The sequence below is a fragment of the Argiope bruennichi genome, chromosome X1, assembly GCF_947563725.1.
Source record: "Argiope bruennichi chromosome X1, qqArgBrue1.1, whole genome shotgun sequence".
NCBI lineage: Eukaryota > Metazoa > Arthropoda > Arachnida > Araneae > Araneidae > Argiope > Argiope bruennichi.
This window is the reverse complement of record NC_079162.1, coordinates 92474870-92498343: the sequence shown is the minus strand read 5'-3', so window position 1 is coordinate 92498343 and position 23474 is coordinate 92474870. Positions and strand designations below refer to the sequence as shown.

Below are 23474 nucleotides of genomic sequence, written 5' to 3'. Positions count from 1 at the left end.
TCTTCACACATGAATATACACATCGATTTATGACGGATAAATAATTTTCTGCAAAATGCCGGTAGCTTGAAGAATACTGATAATATTTGGGAGTTGGGCACAACACACGTTAGTTCCGCAGAAGTTTCGGACAAGCCCTTGACGACAATTTTGTTCAGCACTTTTCCCAGAGATTTGGTGGAAAATCAGTGCAGAACCGGAAGTTTCGTTAAATACCGAATTGTTATCGATATTCGCCAATATTTGCTTCACTGGCATTTTTTGTCGCCAATGACTAGCACGACAAAATTCGCATAGATAGAGGACTTCAATGATGTATTGGTGTCTTTGATCTCAACCCCATTTTATTTCATCTGTTTTCTTCCAACTGATACAAAATTTAATGTATCGAATATATTGCGGTTACTGATATCATACAGGGTTTAAAATTCACTCGGGAAATTCAGGTGAGAGTTATAGGGAGGAGATGGGATAGAGTTACAACTATGTAGACAATAGAAAGTGTTAGAGACGGATTTTCCGGAAGTCAAAAGCAACATCTTGACTTCTTTATATTTTTCTTGTCTTTTTTTCCCTGGAACTTTCTTTTCCCCGGAAATGCTTTTCAATGTATTTGGTGACCTAGAGGCATAGGGAAGGTAACTAGTGGCCGGGCACGATGCCATTATTTCATCCCACATTGTCGTCAGTGATTTAGCAAGGGTAAACGGCACTTGGGGCTTGGTGTTATTTTTTGACCTTCCGCTTTTATTTGATTTGAAAAACAGGCATAAACATACTAATGTTTTGTCTTCAAACTAATGTTTGTATCAGGGTAATACTAATGTTTTGTCTCAGGGTATGTGTACCCCACTTGTCCCCAATCGTTACACTTCTGAGTACATCTTTATAATACGAAAATATATATATTATATTTTCCTGATGTTCAGCATCTCTATGGCAGTGCCTGAAGCAGGCATCTGCTTACTTACCTTCTTCAGGTGGCCATGTCAGTCTCTGATAAGAAAAATGTTTCGGAACTATTATTTATACGAAAAACTGGATCTGGGTTCTCAATTGAGTTCTAAAAGATACACCTTTTCAGGTAATGCGTTTCCTCTATAACGTATTTAATGAAGCCATATGAAAGTGACCCAATGACTGTGGAAATTATCTTTAATTACAGATATGGCGACACCAAGCGACAGTTCTTTCGGTGTTTCAGTAATTCGATTTAGAATCGTAACTTGCATAAACTGCTGGTTCAATAAAAAGCATCTTGGCTTTGCACAATTGATTAACCAAAGCATCTTCAAAAATTTATCTCAGAGATTTTTGGATGAAGAAAATACTGAAAATAGCGCGATGAATCCTGGTCAATGGAGTTTCAGAAAAAATTGAATTACACAGTATTCAGGATACTTTTAGTCATAATCGTAAAACAACTAAGCTCACAAAATTATGTAGACACAATATCTTCAGGCGTTTTAACAATGAAGATATGCTGTGTTGGCAGCACGTAAAATATTTCTGATGAGTGAAAAAAAGTTACATTTTTGTAATTATTACTGGTTATTGTAATTAATATTTGCATCTAAAATTAGCTACAGTTTTATTAAATTTAGTCGTATTTATTTATAAAAATATTAAAGTTTAACCAGTAAATGAAAGAATGCATTCGCATACATTCAAAAACAAAATTACTGAATTTTGCTTGAGATTTTTTTTTTTTTTTTTTTTTTTTTGTTATCTGGTGTATGGCCATAACGGTAAGGAAATAATAAATATATAAAAATAGAACCATACGTGAGGAAAAACCGACCCAGACTAACAACTTACAATTGCCCACTTCCCTGCTCTTTTCTTTTCTTTTCTTTTTTTTTTTTAATTTTTTGCCCATAACTTAAGGATTTTAAGTCGGGAATGTGCAACTGAGCTATAGCTTTGTCAATTAAATGTAACACCACTTAAAAAAATAAATTGACCAATTTAAAATACTTATATATTTATTATACAGATAAATTGCTTACAAAAATGTACAAATACATTTTCCATAAAAAAAAAAAAAAAAAAAAAAATGACAATCTAACATTTTGTAGAATCAGAGTAAGAATTAAAGTTAAAAAATATCGAAAAATAACAAGATATGTAAGATTTTAAAAGTAACAAAATATGTTAAGATTGGATAAATATTAACTGTCATACAAGCTATTAAATAAAATATTTTACACCTGAAATATTAAGATCACAATTAATGTAATATGATGTAAGTTGAGATATTAAACATAAATTTATTTTATTTCAATCAGATATACTTAAATACTGGAATAATATTTCAAGACACATTCAATTTTAAAAGTAGATCATACATCTAAAATATCAAGATTTTCTTTTATTGTGGGTACAAAAAAACATTCGAATAAAACGGTTTTGGAAAATTGGTGAAACTTTAAAATTACCACTATTCTTTATTTGCAAAAAAATAAGTATACATTAATACAGAACACGTTAATGCTTATATTAATGACTTCTAAGTAGGAGAAAAAATCATTCAATTCATTGATGCATGATTTTAATTTAAATTACAAATCAGGAATTACAGTAATTATAGCCAGTGGATTAACAAGAAGCTGTTACAGATAATATTTTGGTAAGAAAAAGTTAAAATCATCTAGAAATAACAGCCTCTTGGAAACCACATTATTTTGCATGGAAAAGAACACAAGAATTTTTCATTGTGATTAAGTTGTTTTCAATTATGCTAAACCTATAATTTGTTGCACATTATAAGCACATTGTTATCAGTTGAAAGTCCAGGTTCATTTTGCTTCTTTTCAAATATTTTTTTGCACAAAATTATTTATTTCATTCCCAATTACATCTAAAATTCTGTTATCAAAAAATAGATTTAAAAAGTCGAGTTCAGTCTCTGTCTGCACATTATTTAAATTTGGTACAGTTCTCACTGAAAAGTTCATCTTCAGTAATAGTTTTATTTCATAAGACCAACTAAGCTAGAGGCTCAGTACCAGCATCTATAAAACGCTAACGTACGTTAGACACAGAAATCTCTCTTATTACTTATTATCGAATGGCCATAGTCAAATATAAATGAATCTCTATACGAACGTTTCAGACTTTTTCATTAAACGTTTTGCTTAACAATGCTTCGTTAATTAATGAAGATGCTAAGTATTATTGTAAATACTCTGAATAGGGCTTATAAAAAACTCAATTCAATCAGAGAAAAAGAGATGCAAACGAAATTAAAAAAAAAAGCACAAATGAGCGCAAAAATAGCTTTACATTGCCAGATGGGGAATTGCCACGACTTATATGTAACTTATGGAAACTGATGACCATATCTACTAAAACCATTATCTCCTAAAAATGGTTTTTGCATAATCTTACAATTCAAAACATTACCTTATTAATGACATCAATTTCCTTTTTATACAATGATTTCTTTACATTTAATACTATTTTAAATGTAAACCATAATCTGTAGCAATTAATTTATCATTATCAAGCGTTATTGCTTTATTTATTATTATCAAGCTTTATGTGATGAATCGCCTCAATGCACCAAATTTGTTTTCCGAAGATCTAGTTACAATTGCATTTTAATTACCAGCTGCAGACTGCATTTTCTCATTTATTAGGTGCCCCTGACCATCAAAAGAGCACATGCCTCTAAACTTCCAACTTTGGCATCCTCACTATTCTCATAAAATTAAGTAGGAGAACATTTCAGGAAACGGGAAAACATCAGTTGAAACTATTTCTATCAGCGTTGCATACTGCTCCTAAAAGTAAAAGAATAATTTCAATAAAAACAGTTTTTGCATGCACAAATTTATGTGTGCTAAAGAGTAATCACTTTTTAGCCATTCATTTTTAATACATATATCATGGAGTCTTGAGATCAAATTTTCACAAATTCATTATCAGATGGCACCAATAATACAGAATCAAAAGCTATTGAAATTAATCGATTAATCATCATTTATGTACAGAAAATATGAAAGTAGTGCATTGTTATTCAGATTACAAACAAACATACATACATGAAATAGAATTTCTCGGTAAAAGAAAAAAAGAGTTTTTTGAAAGGGAGTTTATTTCCCCGTCATGTAACGGAAATTGCTTCATTTTCAATGTGTGTTTTGCAAATTCTTTGTTAGAACCCTGACCAAGCGGCGCTTTATTTTGAACAGAAAGGCAGAAAACAAGCAAAAGAGAAACTGGGGAAGCATTCATTTAGTTCTTATATACTGCAGATGAGAAATAGCTGAGACAGTATTTTGATTTCATTACGTGTGGGGTTAGGAAAATGAACCGATGCAACTCAGAAATTACAAAAAAAAAAAAAAAAAAAAAAAAAACTGGATGTGAGTGATTAGAAAATAATCATTTTTTAGAACGTTCATAATTTAAAATTATTACACACATATTTAAAAATTTTAATTAAATTAGGTTCTAAAAATAATTTCCTAATCGCTGAAACTTCGGCTTCAATTTAATTCTGCGTTACGACGGTTTCGATTTTCCTTCACAACCAAAATGCTGTGCCAGCAACTTATTTTCTGAAACTAAATAAGTTCAAAATGCTTTCTCATCGTCTCTTTTTCAAGGGGGAGGGGGGGGGATACTCTCGGAGCTCGACTCCAGCAGCAATATTCGCCAGTCTTTCTTCAGTTTGCTACTTTGTTTAACTCTTCGTATGCAGCTTTACAAAGTTTCACATTATTTTCAACCCACATCAATTTATATTTAGAAGAATGCAATGTAACAAGTGATTTGAAAACTATATTTTATTCAAATTAATCGAATAAAAGGTTGTATGAGGGATTAATGAATGAATCACAAATGAAAGATTCAATAAATAATTATAAAAGTAAAATTAACCATAAATTTATTTTCAGACAATTAAATAACTCATAAAATTTCCGAGAAAGTGATATTTAAGAAGTAATAAATTATGTTTAAGTTCAAAAATAAAAAAAATAGTTAGGTAATGGATGGATGAGAGTATACTTCGTTAAAAAAACATTGCTAGTATATAATTTAAAATATTTATTTTTTTCCAGTAAAAAATGTATTAAATTTGTAAACTAAGCATTAAATTACTAAAAAAATGGTTTTAAAAAAAGGCAGAATATGAAATATGTACAAATAAGCATCACTACAGTGAAATAGTTTCCTGTGAACTGTTAGAATATTATCATGTCATCATTTAGTTTCAGAAAATTACAAATGTCTTCCAGGTACATCTTTTATTTTTAATAAAAAGAATAAATTCAACATGAAGAAAGAATATAGAAGTTAATTTGAAACACTTCAAGAGTGTAATATTTAACAAGTTTTATTGCTATAGCAAGAATATAGAAACTTGAATTTAGGATTTCACTATGTACTTGTCAGAAATAATCTTTAATTGATTAATAACCATCAGCAAAAATATGCAAGTTCTGGAAAATATCACAAAGATATCAAAAGAAGACATTTCCTTTATATATAATCCAATTACTTTATAGGGAATTTTAAGCTTGAATAGCCTTAAAGTTCATTTACTGAATATAAACGATTTAATAAATATTTAGATTTGTCATACATTAATTGCTTACAATCTGTATTTTTCACTGCACAATTTCTTCAAAATATTTTACCATATAATTATATTGTTTCATAACCAAATAAATAAATTAAATTTAAAAAAAAAGGAATCGCATAATATCATAATACACACAAAATAATTTACAAAGAATGTAAACGATATTAAATAACAAAATGCCTTCAAGAAATAATTAGATTTATATGTTAAATTAAAGCATAGGTAAGAGCTAGGCATAAGCAAAATAATCCAGTCAATAAAGACCTTAAAATATCAAAGAGTGGAAATAGGGTAAAGCTGACTTTTACAACATAGATAGACCAACTAAAGTAGCAGATATTAGTCCCCAAAAATTCCACTGGAGCTTCCCCCTCCCTCTTTTAAAGGTTCAAAATGCCATTGTTTACGGAACAATTATTATCTTTGAAATTATGGATCGGTTCAATTTAAATTTTTTTTTTCATTTAATTTGTAATTAAATCAGTAACCAGAATAGTTTTGTTCATATTTTTCATAAATTTAAAATAGATATGGAAAATTTAATTTTTTCTTTCTTTAAAACTTTTGATTCTTCCGTTTTATTTTTTATGTGCCATATTAAGTAAAATTCGTCCCTAAAGAAGTTATAGATCATATTTTTTTTAATCGATTGATATACATTTTTATTTATTTATGGACGATGCTAACGGAGGGGAGGGAGAAAGCAAGATATTTCGGAATGCAAGGCGCCTGTTTCATATAGCAAACTCAAGTAATATGAAAAACATTGAGCACGCTCAGCTATATAAACACAGATAAATATTTATACCTATTATTTATAAAATTTAATAAATACTTATGCTGTCTCTTCGTCCTTATATTTAAACTCCACGAATGAGTTTAATATATTTTGAGTATTATACTCCTCACCACCACCACTTTTCACAGATCGGAAATCTCGTAATAATATTGAATTAAAATTATCAGGGCTAGAATTCACTAACTTTAAGGAAAACAGATTTTTTTACACTCAGATGAAAAGTTACATTGGTCAGGAAAGTTGACTCATATATGTATAGAACAAGGCCTCAAGAAATGTCTAGTGAGGGATGAAAAATGAGGGATGTCTAACATACAGACAAGGTATAACGAACAGCACTCTTTTAAATTGGGTCTTTGGAACTTCTTTCTACCTCATAGTATTTGAAGTCATTGAAGATTTTCCTGGAACATCAATACAATATAGTGAGCAACATGTCGAATTGAGAGAGCCAAATAAACAAATCGATCTCTATGTTTTACTAAGGTTTACTATGTAGATACGATATCCCGAACCATTTACCAAATTGTCGAGATATTTGGTGTCTTTGGAATCTTGATTCGCATGTGAAGATTTAGTAGAATCATAATAAGTTTATGATATCGGGCTAAACGCTTTATGAAAATGAAAGGGAAAAAGGGAAACATTTTGCAGAACTCAAACTTCATAAAAAAGACGGTAAAATCCCAAGTATAGCAAAAATAAGTTAAAGTTAGATAAAAAAAAAAAGAAGTTATCGTTAATTTCCAACAGCCCTTCAACCACATTTTATGTCAGCGACAACTCCAGAATATTGAGATTATATCTCTACTACGAAATGTCAGCATATCCACATTTGATGATGCATATCTTCAAAAGGAAATAAAACCTGTCCAGATGAAGAAGTTTGAGAAAGATGTCGAGAAATTTGATATAAATATTAATTAAGCTTTTGACGGAGGATTCCTGCAGTAAAAATGTTAAAAGACGTTCAGCCTGCGATATTGCGTTTGAAAAAGTTATTATTTGTGTTACAGCAAAAAAGGAATTATTTGGGTAAAATTTCAATAAAAAAACTGACAGTAGCTTTAATATAAGAATAACGGTATTATGGACTGAGGGCCATAATAGTAAATGAAGATGCAGATGCAGAAGTTGTAACGACTAGCTTTAAATATAATTAACACTAATTATAACAATGCAGTTGTGGTTTCAAATATACACTCATTTGTATTATTGATTACTCTAAAAAAATCATTTTCGCAGAAAAATGTGCGGTTATTTTTGAAACAATTATATATAAAATATTGATAGAAAAGTACAAGAGTTCTCGATAACTTTTACCTTTTTCCCATGTACTATGATACCACCTCTTGCCTTTGTGGTACAGGAAAATTAAAAGCAAAGAAGATGTTGCAATCACCAGGGACACACAACTAAGCCAAGATCTTTCTGATTTACGATATCGAATTGTTGGTTGCCGGAAGAATTTTGTATTGCATTTTCAGGGATTAAAAAGGTATTCAACGAGACAATAGGTATTCAAAGGTATTAAATGAGACATGGAATTAACAGACTCATGACTTTGAACATGAAGAGTGCACCAAAATCTAATTTGTCCAAAATTTAATTACCACCGATGTCAGAAGCATTCAATCAACAATTATTACTGAGTTTTTTAAATGCAAATTCAGCAGCAGATACACAATAAACTTCCATCTATAGAACCCATATGGAAGATTGAAACAATGAAACACAATAGAAGTTTCAAGAGAACACTGAAAACAGACATAACATCCAAACCATTTGGTCCAGATGATCTGTTATAACAACTATCTTGCACTTGTAAAAAAGGCTCCGGCAGTTATTGGGAGATGCAGAAAAGCCAACATTATTTACCCTCCAATGTGTGAATATTATAATGGGTTGTTATGCCCAAACTCACCAATATATTACAAAGACGATAGTCAATCTATTGAAGAATAAAGCTACACAAAATATAAATAATATATAGAATATATTATAGGAACAACTAATGTAAATATAAAAACAGCTGATTAACTGAAGATAATTAAGTATATATAGTTTATTTACGGTACGTGGTCCGTGATGCTGTAAAGCACTTATTGCTGGGTAATAGTGCATTTAAGCAGCTACCAGTCAAGCCGTGTTCCGACGACCTGCGGCCTTGTAGATATGGTCGTAAATCTGCCAAATGAACTATTGTTCGGTTACTCCCGCCTGTTGACGTCGGTCCGGAGCTTCCCGCAAATTGTCGGTAAAATGAACAAACAGACATCAAAGGATCCCGGAAAACTACAAGAAAGGGGAAAGAGGTGGAAATGTTTTGGTCTTAAGGCGCGCACACGTCATTGCAACGCGGCCTTCTGCCTTTCCAGGACACGATGGGTCTATAAGTGGTGGATAATGAAATGATATCTGTAAAAAGGGCTAAGGGACCCCCCCCCGAACCCGAACTAACAAACTTCAGAAATCGTATAGAAATTATTTTATATTACTTTGTATCATATTTCTATCTCCTCAGTAATTCCAGTATAAACATGTGAAGTGAATAATCATAATCTTATTCATTTATTTAATATCTCATAGTATATATAATCCTGTTATATTTACTTCAATCACAAATTATACGATCAATTATTCAGATCATATGCACTAAATTTCAGCTCGCAATGATAGGGCAGTTGCGACGCACGCTGAAATTTCTTGCTTTCTACCTCTTCTTTAAAGTTAGCTTTGATAATAAAATATATATGTAATAAACGTAAATGTATGTCAATAGAGTAAAATAGAAATAATAGTGAATGAATGCTTATTAGAAAATAAGATACATAAAAATATACCAGTAAAATAAAAAGTTTTAAAGCAAAAAAACTAAATTTTCAACATAAATTCTAAATTTATATTAAAAAAAAACCTGTTTGGTTTAAAGTAAATATGAAGTTCTTGTAGGCCATTTAATAACAAATAAAAGCAGAAAAATATGAAGATACGATCATTAGTTACAGAGATATGAGCTGTTTCATAAACAATACCATTTTGAACTTTTGAAGGGGAGGAGATGAAGGTCCAGAGAGATTATTGGAAACTATCTTAAAATAAAAATGTTACTCTAGTATTGAACTATCAATGGGGTAAAATTCAGCTTTATGCTAATTTTTTTTTTCTTTTCAAAACCTTAATTGATCCCTTTATTATTAAATAATATTATCCATCTACATACATACATACAACACAATGGATTCTTAATTATTAATTTAAGGATCGCATTTTCTTTTCTGTAGCATATATTATTAATAAAACAGTAATCACATTAACATTTAGGATTATATTACAGGCCCAAACGAACAATTGATGATCATTACAAGACATAATATAAAAACTAGTTTAAATATTCGTATACAGATGAAAACCGATTTATTTATTTATTTAAAAATATTTCTTTGCAATAAAATTTGAGCATTTCAGGCTATGAATAATCTTTCAAATTATTAAAGCTCTACGAAACGCCACGTATACGAACTGAAAATCCTTTATAAAATATATATTTAAATCCTATTCATTTAAAAGACAGAATACAAGTTTTTAAACTAATTAATGTTTTTTCTTCTTCTTCTAACTATATAGTTTATCTAGTCTTCTTCTATTACTGACTATTTAATATTTAAAGCGACTTCGGCCTTTCCTTGAAGGAATTCTTTTTCTAGTGATTGAGCATTGATCGATTTCTAAAAATAAAATGCGTTTTGAAAATGTTAGTTTTTTTCTATAGTACAATGGGTTTGCATTTCTAGTATAAAGTAATTACAAATTATTTCAAAAACTTTTAATGACACATTCTGTTTTATCCTTCCTTAAACTACTATGGTATATACATAAGATTTAAGATCAGCACAGATTTAAAGAAAACAACGATTAAATGCCATTCAGAAGTATAATATTGAAGGCTAAATAATGCCAAAGAAAAGATTACATTTTGCTCAAAGCATTCATATATCCTCGATACAATAAATGAAGAAATCTATGATGTTGTCTACTCTTATTTCATCATCTTGAATGGATAGCCTTGTATATTCACTGACAGTGCAGAAGAATTATCTGGATGACTTAAACACAATTACTATTCAATATATATAATCATTCATATTGCTTTTATAGGATTTATGTCACATATAAATACTTACAACTCATTAAATACGGCTTAAATACCTAATTGACACTATTTCTAATAAGAAGGGAAAGGATAAAATCCGTTATCATAATTTCTTGTAAAAGAAGTGCATTTCTTCAAATAGAAGTCAAAACGATGCAAAACCTTTACAATATTTTCAGTCATACTATCAAATAAGTAATACGTTAAAAGAAAAGAATTAAAATAAGGCCATAGAGATACAATTTTGGCGTGCATGTTGTACTTGTCATCTGAATACCATATTAGACTAACAAGGCCCTAATACACTAATGCAGCTTCGAAACAGGAAATTACTCAAATAAATAAATCAAATAAGAGCCTATCTGGAATTTAATGATGTCAAAGAAATTTTTCTCTTGCAGATAAAATAAAGACTTTTGATGACAGTACAGTCGATACCTTTTTCTGTACAATTTTAACGTAATTTTTTTGCCAACAAAAATATAAATAATTTTTTTTGCATATTCTTACACAATTTCAAAGTTTAATAAATAGAATATGTTAAGGGCTTGCTTTATTTGTATTTTTATAAACCATCTATCTGCAACTGTTTGAAGAAAATTTTGAAAGGATAATTTTTCTGTTTTACTTACCAACCATTTTTTAGTTCTAAAGTGATTGAAACTATTTCTGCAAGCGGATCCTACGAAAAAAAAAAATATTAGTCATGTCAAATTTGCAGTGTAGAAAATTTTTTTATCAACAACAAAAGAGGTAAAGAAATTAATTTTTCATTATCGAATTTAAAATACACATGTGATATCTGTATAATCTTGCTTGGAATAATTTAAACCGTTTTTTAAAAAAATGTCTGCAAATTATTTTTTATGCAGATCTCTTGTAATATCAGGGTATGTAAATAAATTTTTCACCTGAGAAAACTTATAAGCTTTCTGTAACCATACCATATTCTAATAAGAAAATCATTTAGTATTATTGAAAATATGAATGCACAAATTCATAAAATTACCATAAGTTTATAGAAGAAAGCACTTAGGTCTTTAATTAGTTGTATTTGATTCTTAAAATTACAATACATACATTCCAAGGTATTTTCATCATATCTTAAATTTAAATATTTTTCAAGGATCAGAAATCACAAACACTTAAAATTCCATCAACTGATATTTTCAGTTTTTTTTTTTTAAAGTTTGATTTTAGTCTTTTTACAGTAATCGATTTGCAACGATTAATGAGAATCAAATTTCGATAAAATTATGGGATAGGATTTTGAATTCCATTTAAACCTCTTCTGTAGATAATTGTTTTTGAAGCAAAGAATCAATTGGTACTGAGCTTAAAACTTTTCCAGGCTATTATTTTCTATGTTTGCTTCAAAGGGAAATTTATAATCTGGATCAAAATAGAATAAAGACATTGTCATTTATATTTTAAATAGTAAATTTATGCATGCTGAAAATAAAAGCAGGTTTATAAATTTTGACAGTGAAATTTCATACAAATGGTCTTATATTGTTAAACCAAAAACTATTTCAGCTTTCAGAAGTATATTATGCAATCATTTTGTATTCTCATCTACATCTTTTAACAAGTAAGTCATAATAGACTAAGGTTTAGAATTTAATCAACATCATATAACTTGGACAACATTCATAATAAGCTGGAATCATTTATAATAAGTTCTCACAGGAAAAAAATGGTCAAAATAAGAATCTATTTGTTATCAGCATACACAGTAAAAAAATTACAGGAAATTTGTACAAAATACGAGTTAACTTCTACTTCTATTAAGAAAGGTGGAAAATGTTACATTTAATGAGAAGGGAAACAAGAGAAAAAGGGAACCATTTAATGAAGACATTTCTCCCCTCTCTTAACATACAATATACTTTATCCTAAATAATAAGAATTAATATACCTCAAATGCAATATGAAAATAAAAATAAATTGCTTCACTACAATATTAATATATAAAAATATTCTATTAGTTTGTAAAAACTGATTAAAACATAGCTTCAAAATGAATGGAAACATATAAAAATGTTTTTTTTTAAAAAATAAAAATGACGAGATTGTGCAAATTTTGTTCAGTTCCAACAAAATTCATAAGTAACACTAATTATCACAACCATCAATATTAAGTCTGTCCTAAATATCTTATATAATAGCAACAGAAAGCTATTAGCAACAGTAGTAACAATAGCAATCAATAATTAATATAATTAAATGCCACTATATGGAGAAATGGAGTATGCATAAACAGATGTCTGTGAAGCTAATATATGATGAAAAATAAAAGATCATGACATGCGGAAGTTTTATTTAATTTTTATTACATAATGATCTTTTGTAAAAACTTTTTGCCATTAAAATCATAATCAAGGTTTTAAGAAAATATTTTATCAAATATATGAGAATGAATGAATTTTATTTTCTCTATTGAAGTCAGAAGGGAAAAAGAAAAGGAGAGGGAAAAAAAATACTTTGCTCAGAGCCATTTTATACCTAAACGTGCGACCTACCATAATTTATAAATTTTGCAATCAGAAAAGATAGAATTGATGAAAAAATTATCGTATTTATGATTAAATCTAATAAATGAACTAATAGAAACTAATGGATGAAAACCAAAATTATTTCATATATGTAATACTAAATTAAAACTAGTTACATAAAACAAAGTACCAATAAGATGAAGCAATGTGAATATAAATAATATAAAAAAATCAGCCAAAATGGTATATGCATCACCAGTAATATAACAGCATGAAACAGTTTTTTATATTAAAAATGTAAAAGAAACAGCAATTTTGACAAACAAAATATGCAAAAATAAATGGAGTGCATCCAGTAATTTTTTTTTAAATAAATATTTTATTTAACATACCATAAGATAATAATTACAATACTACCCTGCATGGAAAGCCATAGAAGGAAAGTGTACAACAAGAATATTTATGTGAAAGCATAATGGCAGATCTACTAAATTCCAAAATTAAAAAATGCTCAGATGCATAATCAATGAATTTTCATAAAACTTACTGCACACAATGAATTCATTTGTTGGTAGAAAATTTGACACTTTTGGTTATGAATGAATTAAAAATAACCCTTTTTGGGGGGGTTAAATTAAAAATAATATATTATACATAGATATAATAGAACATTAGAAAATCCCACCTAGAAACGGGAAATATTCAAATTCTTGTATACGTTTCCAAAAATATATTTACATATATATAGATAAAACCTGTTTATTATATGTCAGAATTCAATATATATTTGAATTATAGATAAATTCATGAAATTACTTACTAAGAAAGTGAATGAATAAATAGCTAAAAAGGCGCCTTTGCCTACATATAATAATCATTTACAACTTTTAAGAAGGGGAGGTCACGGGGTTGAAATCTGAGATCGGGATGAGATTTAGTGTAATGATAGCATATATACATTTAGAATGTTCATTCATGAAAATATTAAAACGCAATGGCCAGCCGATTTCGAGAAAATGCTCCTCATACTTTTGGTAAAGCTTATATACTGATAACTTGACTCCCGTTCCAATGATCCCGATGGCATAGTTGTCTAGGTAACTGTCTCGTATACGGAAGGTCAAGGTTCGAACCTGGCTAGGATTTTTTTTTTCTTTTTTAATAACTTTTATTCAATTCAAAATTTACAAATACTCTTAATTAATGTGTTTTTAATTTTTTTCATCCAAAATAAATATTTATTATCGAAATACATAATAATAAAATTGAAATTTTAAAAGAAAAAAATTATAAATATAGATTTATAATTTGCAGATTCCTAGTGGGATAACATGATTAATTTGACATACTGTATGACAAAATTTAATACAACAGTCTCATATTTCCATAAGCACTAAGACATTTATACATTGTGTAAGCACTGTAAGAATTAATAAAGCTGTACAATAAAAATATTTAATGTTTGCAATAAAATAATTTAAAATTCAATTTAAAATTTTTGTTTCACTTTCGAACTATATATATGATATTGGATAACTTTTAAGATTTTGAACGAATGAAAAAGGATTAAACGGACGGCATTATTTTTCAAACCTACATGTCATACTAATAATAAAGATTTTAAGATAAAGCATGACTTAATATACAGTGGCCTCACAACAGAACAAACCCTTTATGAAAAACAAAATAATAATAAGATTTAAACATATGATTTTCGATAATAAAAAATATTCTCCCTCCGACAGAATCTTAATTTTTTTTTTTTATTAAAGGAATATTAACACATATTGATGTTGGATACTAAAAAGGCCAGGTATTATTATTATTAATAATAATATGTGTGTGTGTGCGTGTGCGTGTGCATTCGCGATTATTTAGACAAAATGCAAATTTTTAATTTCTTTCACTTGATTCTACAAATACCTTTATCATGTTTAGTATAGGTGCTTAGTTTCATTTATATAGTTTTTATTTTAACAGTCTACATATTATAACTCTTTAACAGCAGAAAATGTTATATACAATAAAACCATTTAGCTCAAATTAACATAAAAACTGATAATTCATATTCCACTTTATAAACAATCTTAACTTTCATTGCTGAACATTTAAAAGAAAAAAAATTAGAGCAAAGATGAATTAGACATATTCCATACGAATTTGTATCATGATAATAATAATAAAGATAAATATTTCTCTCTTAAAAACTTGAGAGAAATAGACCAAAATCAAAATTATTTACGATAATTATATTCTCTCTCCTTTTTGATAAATAAATTAATTTATAAATTAGGCACTTCCTAAAATCTTAAAGCCAATACAGACAGATAGCACATTTAATTTGTCTTCAAATTCAATCTACACCCATAGGCAGCATTTTCTCAGAAATTTTAAAGGATGTCAAAACACCAAAACAAAACAGAAAGAAAATAATTAATATAGATGTCATTAGAATTATTACATATAAAGTGCAATATTAGGCAAAACCAAATTTCTTTATTTCCGATCATCCTTTATTTACGATCGAGCTCCGTTCCGATGGGGAGGTCATAATTAGGATTTATATTCTTCAATACTATTTTCATTCAAATGGGTTATAAAAATTACATATAAACCATACAACTTCAATCCATATATATATGGTTATTGAGCGCATTATGTACCCTACATAATATATACTCTGCAAACAAAGACATAACACGAAATTATGTAATATAATCCTTATTTGTATTTCTGAATGCCATTACAAAACTGATGTTTTAATTATTTCTGTCAACTGAGTTATAAATAATTTCTTTCAACATCAGAATAATTTCAAAACAGAATGTTAATCAAATCATAAATCAATGTTTTGATATCCTTTGGCAATACAAATTCCATTCCATTCTCCAAGTTAGATGCGTAAATGATGTATTAAATCGTAGAGTTCAAACACAAGTATTAATTAATGATCTAGTTATAAATTAATGTTTGGATCCTTGTTAATTGTTAATTTATTTGGCTCTCTGAGTAAAATTCCTGAATAATATATCCAAGTTTTCCAGAGAAGTCATAAATATGACGATTCTAGAAAGTTTCTTACCTTATCAATGTAGCTATCTTTCTTTATTTACTTCTAATTACGGATGATCATAACTCACATAAAGTCAGGAATAGAGAAGAAATTCTCTTTTATTCTTTTAAAATAGAAATATCTGCAAAAAAAAAAGTTATCTTCTGTACTTTTGTTTCCATAATGACAAGCGTTATTCATACATTTATATCCTGCCATGCAGCTCAAGTTTTATAGTGTCTTCATAAAAGTTAAAAAAAAATCCAACATTTTAAGGACCATAATAGCTAGGTATGCACATACTATCGAATCTAATAATGCAAACATTAAATCAAACTGCTGCTTTTAAATGAAATTTAAAAAATGCATACAAACAGTACTATCCTGCCTCAGTTTTAATAATGCAGTAAAAAAAAAAGGAATGAAATAAAGAAAATCGGAATATATTATAAAAGAAGAAAATAGTAAATTGTGGGGGGCACAGAGGAAAATTCAAACCAAATGGACATCAGTCGGGAGTCCTTTCCATAACAGTATCTATTGAAATTCTTCCATTAAATATTGATAAATTTTTTTTTTTTCCAAATTTGCTCTTTGAGCAAATTTAAAACCCTCATTCCAAGTTCATTTGTATCAAGTTTCGCTTCATCATCTTTTAAACTATTTTTGTACAGAGTTTCATAGCTCTAATTCTAATGGTCTTTGAGTGATATAACTGAAACACCTTATCTTTTATTACCTTACATACAATGATAAAATAAATAATTTGTCCTTTTATAGTATCTAAGTCCTTCTACAGTATTTGTCTTTTTACAGTATTTTTTTGACACTTACAATTTAAACTGCAGAAATGGAAGAGATGTTTGATAAATAATCAGTTTCTTTCTTTTTTTTCATCATTTTTCCTCAAAGGAAAGAGAATATTAATAAATTTTGTAGGAGATATAAATGCATCCTATTTTCGAAATTCTCACTAATTGCTTGCTTTTTTAAATACTTTTTTCTTTCTATTGTATAATTCATAATTTGTAATGGGCATATTCCAGTCACATATTATAGAAATCTAGGATGTGCTATGAAAGTAAGTTCATAAAGAGCTCGCCCACGGTTTTGTATGCAGCTGCAGGTTGTATCAACTTTTATTAAAAAATCTCATGATTGAATGCTGCAATTTTCTGGAAATGAAACTTGTTGGTCAATATTATAATCCTTTAAACATTAGTATGATGAATGCTAAATCTTTAAACCTATCATCATTTAAAAAGAAAAAAAAAACCTACAAGTGAAACATTATGGAAGAGATTGTGACTATACATAAAAAAATATATTTAATGTGCAATTGTAACCCTTTCACAAATTGAAAGAAAACTTAAAATGCAATAAAAAAAATCAGTACTAAAAATATAGAATGTAAGCATAAACAAAAGAGCTAGCTTTCCAACAGAAATTATCTGGTTTGAACCTCCTGTTTTACACATTATTGAAAAATACAGCTGCTCAGTGTTATAGAGTCATAAGTTCTTCATTTGGATGGCATCTTATCCTTCATAGTATATGGTACAATGCAATTTATTCTAAAAAAATGGATCTTGTGCCAGAGTAATACCTACATCATTGTCATAATATATGGCAAGTTATCTTTAATCTTGCCATCTCTAGATTTTTTTTTTGCTTTACAATGTATGGATAAAAAGGCAATTTACATCAAACACTACCATGGCCAAGAGCCCTACTCAACAATAACAGGCGACTCTTTGAAAATGTAAATAAATCAAGCAATTAACAAAGAGAAATGATAGATAAATTCACATTTCTGTTACTTTTTTCCCACTGGTGACAAAATTAATGAATATGAAGTAATAAAAAACACGTTCTTGGACTTTTTTAGTAAATACAAAAAGGGGGGGGGGGTCAATCAAAATGTTCACAATATCAGTATCAGTCCTATGAAAGAACTGTTTATCACAATATCTAACAATGCCAATAAGGTTATGTTTACAAAATGATACAAAAATAAAGACTATAAAAATTACAGAAAATTATAAGTTTATAAAGTAACTAAAGTCCTAAAGCTTTAGAAATGATATTTTAAAATGTATATAAAAAAATAACAATCAAGGTAGCAAAAGCCCACATAATCTAGAATAATAACATTATACTTTTCCAGTGTTCATTGCAGTCACTACTAGCATCAACAGACCATCAGCTTCTTAAAATAAACAGTCATCAAATATACATTCTTCCTTACCCTGAATAAAAATAACAAAAACTGTTAAAACTAATTATAAAGGTGTATTTAATAACTTTTAATGATTTCTAAAAAATCATTCAATAAAGCTGAAAAGTAATTCAGTAATGACAAATGAGACACTCGTGACACATTCATAATATCTATTTTCAAACCATTACTTCATTTACTTGATGAGTTCCGGTCATGGATCCCTTTATTTAAAACAGAATATTAAACTAAAAAAAAAAAAAAAAAAATACAATTAGCTTTGAATGATATAATGAGTTATATATAGTGAGTTACTGATAAAAGAAGTACTGCCATGATTACAAGCTAAATAAAATTTGATCATATTAGGAATGAATTTAATAACTTTATAATAAGTATATATTTAAGGCATATATCACTTCACAGAAACAAATGAGATTCAGTGTTCAGAATGTCAACATACTTCAATGCACAAAATATTTTATACAAGCAAATAAAATTCTGCAAGGGAAAAATAAATAAATAAAATTTGATTATAAATGTAATAAGATTTAAGCTAAGCAAAATACTTACCATATAAGTAACAGATATAAGAAGCCAAGATCATAGGCATTTATTGAAGAAAAGATAATTTCACTGCCAAATAGTTCTTAAATCATCAAATCCAGATTTAGGAATCAGCTTAACATAGGAATCTCCTTCCTTTGAACACTCATTGAACAATGCTCTGGAAATGACTACAAAAAAAAAAAAAAAAGAGCCTGTTTACCTGTTAAAAAAAAAAGCCTGAACACCTGTTTAAAAAGTTATGTTTTACAGTAAATTTATCTATAAATTTAGTTATTTTTGACATAAAATTTGTAATTAAAAAAATTTTTTACTTATAAACACACACACACACACACACACAAAAATCATCATTTCATTAGATCATTTTGCAGGAATATTACATGCATGTACAAAGACCTTTAATTTAAATAAGAGACAAATGTTGTTGAAATCAAATAAGACAAACAATAAGCATTTAATAAGTATTTTAAGAACAGCATTTTTTTTTAAATTCCTACATTACACTGTCACATTGGAAAGCAAACATAAAACTACAATATAACAGCTAAAAATCAAATTTTTTTAGTATAATTTAAAAATTGCATGATGCCTCTCATATCTATCATCAATTTATTACACTTAGTTTTTTCATTGTAAAATTTCATGGTTACTATTTACAATGAAAAGCTAACAAGTCATTAATTTCATCTTCTTTTAAATCAGTGGAATTAAAATAGATTGAATTTTAAAAGGCGCACTAAACATAAAATGAGACAATGGGGAAGAATACTGAAGATCTAGAAAAATTCCAAAAATCAAAGTTCAGGGAAAAAGTTATTCATTCCCAATAACAGCAAGAGAATAAAGGCATTTTTGTAAAATTTATCATGTTTTTTTAGAATTATTCTTAAACCACTTCCTTCACATTTGTGTCTGAATGGAACTATTGCCCTCTAAAAGCATTCTCCAGTTTGCTAAAGATTTAAAATAAATTTCTTTCATTGATCGTCAATTTTACACAAAGCTCTTTGGTAATTCTTCCTTAGAGCAAGCATTATTCAGCTATTGAAAGTACTTGCTATAAATCAAAATCATTACAAATTTTATCTGAATAATTTTTCTCTGGTCATTTTTTTTAAAAAAACTATTTAATTTTTATTTATTATAGTTAAAACTATATTTAAATTTTGAATTAATTTTTAAAAGCTGTAAATTTATTTGAAAAATACATAAGAGAACTACAATTCATGGAATAAAATCTTGAAAAAATAATTATTACCCGTTTAAATTAGATAAAATTTAAAAAAAATTAACTTCAAAATTAAATACTAAAATATCTGAAATTTTTGGATAAATTTCAAGGCCTTGATACGCAGCAGTCACTTACTGTGATCACTTTGAGACATAAGATTTTGATAACTATAACCAAATTAAGTAAAATCAACTATATTTTTATCACATCAAGGGAAAAGAGTAAAAACACATACTTCATGGCTATCTATAATTTATTTAAAAAATGGCAATGAAAAAATTCATTAATTATTGCCTGTCAACAATTATTACTTTGCAATTCACTTTTATATTCTTCATATTGTTGTTTTTAAAAATTTGTTGAAAGATACAGCACACCACATTTCAAAAATTCGTCATATTTCAATGTTCGCTTGAAGATTTTCTTCAAACCTTCATCCTTATTAAATTCATCAACATTTATTGCTTGGTCTTGTATAAAAAAAAAAAAAAGTTAGTGACATTTCAAGCTTTTACAAAAAAAGAAGATGCGAAGTTTTCATCTACAATGTAGCATTGTGCTGACTCATTTAAGTAAACTTTCATACCTTTTAAGATTTCCAGTTTCATTTTTAACACTGAAATCAATTCTTTTTAATTCATTTTGCTTTTGTAATTCGATTGCAGGTAGCTCTGGTTTACGTAACTTAGATTTCAATTTGAACCCGGCAACATATTTGTCCTTTTAAAACAAACCAGACCCCTCTAGTCCAGAAAAAAGAATATGAAGACCCTCTCATGCAAAATAAATAAATATATATATATATATATATTTGTTCACATTTAAATGTCTTTTCAGGGCTAGAGGATTTTCATAATATAAAGTGACTGATAGCATTAACCAGAATCACTTTAAGTAGCACCCACTGTATAGGACAAGCAAAGCCTTGATAGAAAAAGCAGTAAAACAGATATAGGTAGAGAAGATGGTTCATGTTATACAAACATGTCATCATCAGCCACTTTTGTTTTAAACAATAGCAATTGTATATAAGAAATTATGTAGAAAAATATAAATGTTTAGTTTGTGACAAAAGCTCAGAATTCAAAAGTTTTTTAATTCTTAACTGAGAATCAAAAACTGCATAAACCAAATATTACATTAATAATCTCACATAATTCTTAACAAATTGCCAATTAATTATTTATAAAACAGTAAATGATTTCTTCAATTATAAAATTTTATAAACAAGACAAAAGGAGACAAATTTTTTTAACCTTGTTAAATGAAATTCAAATTAGTTTATTCTACTAATTTTTTTAAATAATCCATTTCTTTTAAATAAATAGTACTTTAATGCAAATTATGAGGCTCAAGCTAAAAATCATTCTCTGATTCATTGATAAAAAAAAACTGATAAAAATTTGCAAAAATGTAATCAGAATTACAAAATCCTACAACAAATAATAAAATCAGATGAATTCTAAAAAAAAAAAAAAAAGACTGCAATTATTTGATTGCAATCTTTCAGACACAAACAAACAAAATACAACACAATTACTCTTTTTCTTTTAATAATAACAAGAATATTAGACAAAATATAATTTTAAACTACAAATAAAAAAATATAAATCTTAATGGATAAACAGCTTGTATAGTAAGAATTCATGAATATTCATAGGGCATATTACATTTCCCACTTTAATATTATACTGTAAAAGAAAGTTTATATATTTCTTCGTTAACAGAAGTATTGAATATGGATAGGAATTTCACAAGAGAAAAAAGAATGATAAGCATTGAACTTTTTAAAATAAGAGAGGATGTAAAAGATTTTATAGACTATTATGGCTTTTCTAATTATTCAAAAGATTTTTGTAAAGAATAACGAATTCAAATAAACATTTAAAATAGCATTATTTATTAAGTGAATATTTATACTGTTTTAAGCTGTACAATTATATATTTTACTTATAAATGAAATATTTTCAAAATAAAATGCTATATACAAGACTAAAACATAACCTTATAATGAAATTCAATTACACCACAGGATAGCATAATTTTTAAAAATATAATAGCATGTATAATATATTTAGATATCTCTTGCAGCAAAACATCATAAAGTTTGAAAGAATCGATTCAACAACCATTTTATAAATAATACATAAAATAATATTTTATCACTCACTTAAAAGTTTTATCTGCATGTAGAATCTATTCAGATATAATAAAGTCTACAAAGCTTAGACCAAAATAAAGTGATGTTCTGAAATATATATGTTAATATGTAGTGACAAAAAAAATTTGCAAGAAAATGTTAATAATCATAAGTAATTATATATATATACATGCATACATTAACCATAAAAAAAATTATAATAGTAGTTCCAAACTACTTTAAACGAAAAATTGATACAGTAATTAAAATGCAATCAGATTAGAACAAGCTGTCTTATGTTTTTAAGGGATCCTCATATACAAATTTAACAATAGGAAATGAAATACATACAAGATTGTGTTAATAAAACATTAAATTGGCATTAAAACACAAACTATGTAATCACTTTTACTCAATTCTGCTATATTTGCATTTGATTACAGTTAAGATACGGAAATAAATATCTGCACGATATTAACATTCGAAAATATAATCTAAACAATAAAAAAAATGTGTATATAATCAGAAATATTTTAAATTACAATATCTTTTTTAAAAATAACGGACTCATTGGGAATGTCTAAAGCATTTTACATATGATCTTTAGAAATTTTTTTTGTTAGAAATCAATTAGTACAGCAATAAATTTCGCGCTACATAATAAATTACTACACTCTGTATTCACCATTTTTCAGAAATAAGCAGTATATATTCTTTTACCTTTACACAGTGTCATCTTTCTGAAATTCTATTATCAAATTCAATCTCCAAGATATTTGACATTTCACCACACGTGCTATTATGAGCAAAAACACAATACATTTTCTTCCTGATCAACAAAAATTACAAAATAAATTGATTCACTAATTGATGGAGTCTGGGGATATTTAGCCGCAAAAGCTCAAAGGCTGTAATAACCATGTTGAACAAAATGATTCGAAGATTTGTTTACTAACTAACCATTAGAGTACACAAAATACGTAAGGGTACGAGTTTTTCTATTGGTCATTCATAAAATTTCATCACTTCATGAACCGGTTCAAATGGAATGAAAAATGGTAGAAGATGCTTGAAAACATAAAAGAAAAATTCATTCATGCATTATCACGAAATAATTTAAAAAAAAGTAATAAAAAATTTAAATAACGAAAGACAATGGTCGTGGAAAGCAAAACAATAAAATTAATTTTTAGAGGTAAAAATTCGCTTGTGGAGAAACGTAA

At 27.6% G+C, this 23474-nt stretch overlaps 1 long non-coding RNA gene across 3 annotated transcripts; it reads right to left on the bottom strand.

The window, feature by feature from the left end:
- Positions 1 to 2307: 2307 nt before the first annotated feature.
- On the bottom strand, positions 2308 to 23272 carry LOC129959441 (uncharacterized). 3 transcript variants are annotated; one of them, XR_008783427.1, is made up of 7 exons: positions 22972 to 23272; positions 22282 to 22359; positions 18884 to 19047; positions 18252 to 18341; positions 16123 to 16234; positions 11178 to 11227; positions 2308 to 3785 (listed from the first exon to the last, which is right to left on the bottom strand). It is a non-coding gene; the product is annotated as an uncharacterized LOC129959441 (long non-coding RNA). The 3 variants fall into 3 exon arrangements; XR_008783429.1 differs by lacking the exon at positions 22972 to 23272 and adding an exon at positions 22603 to 22661; XR_008783428.1 differs by lacking the exon at positions 22282 to 22359 and having other exon boundaries at positions 22972 to 23271.
- Between the last annotated feature and the right edge of the window lie 202 nt (positions 23273 to 23474).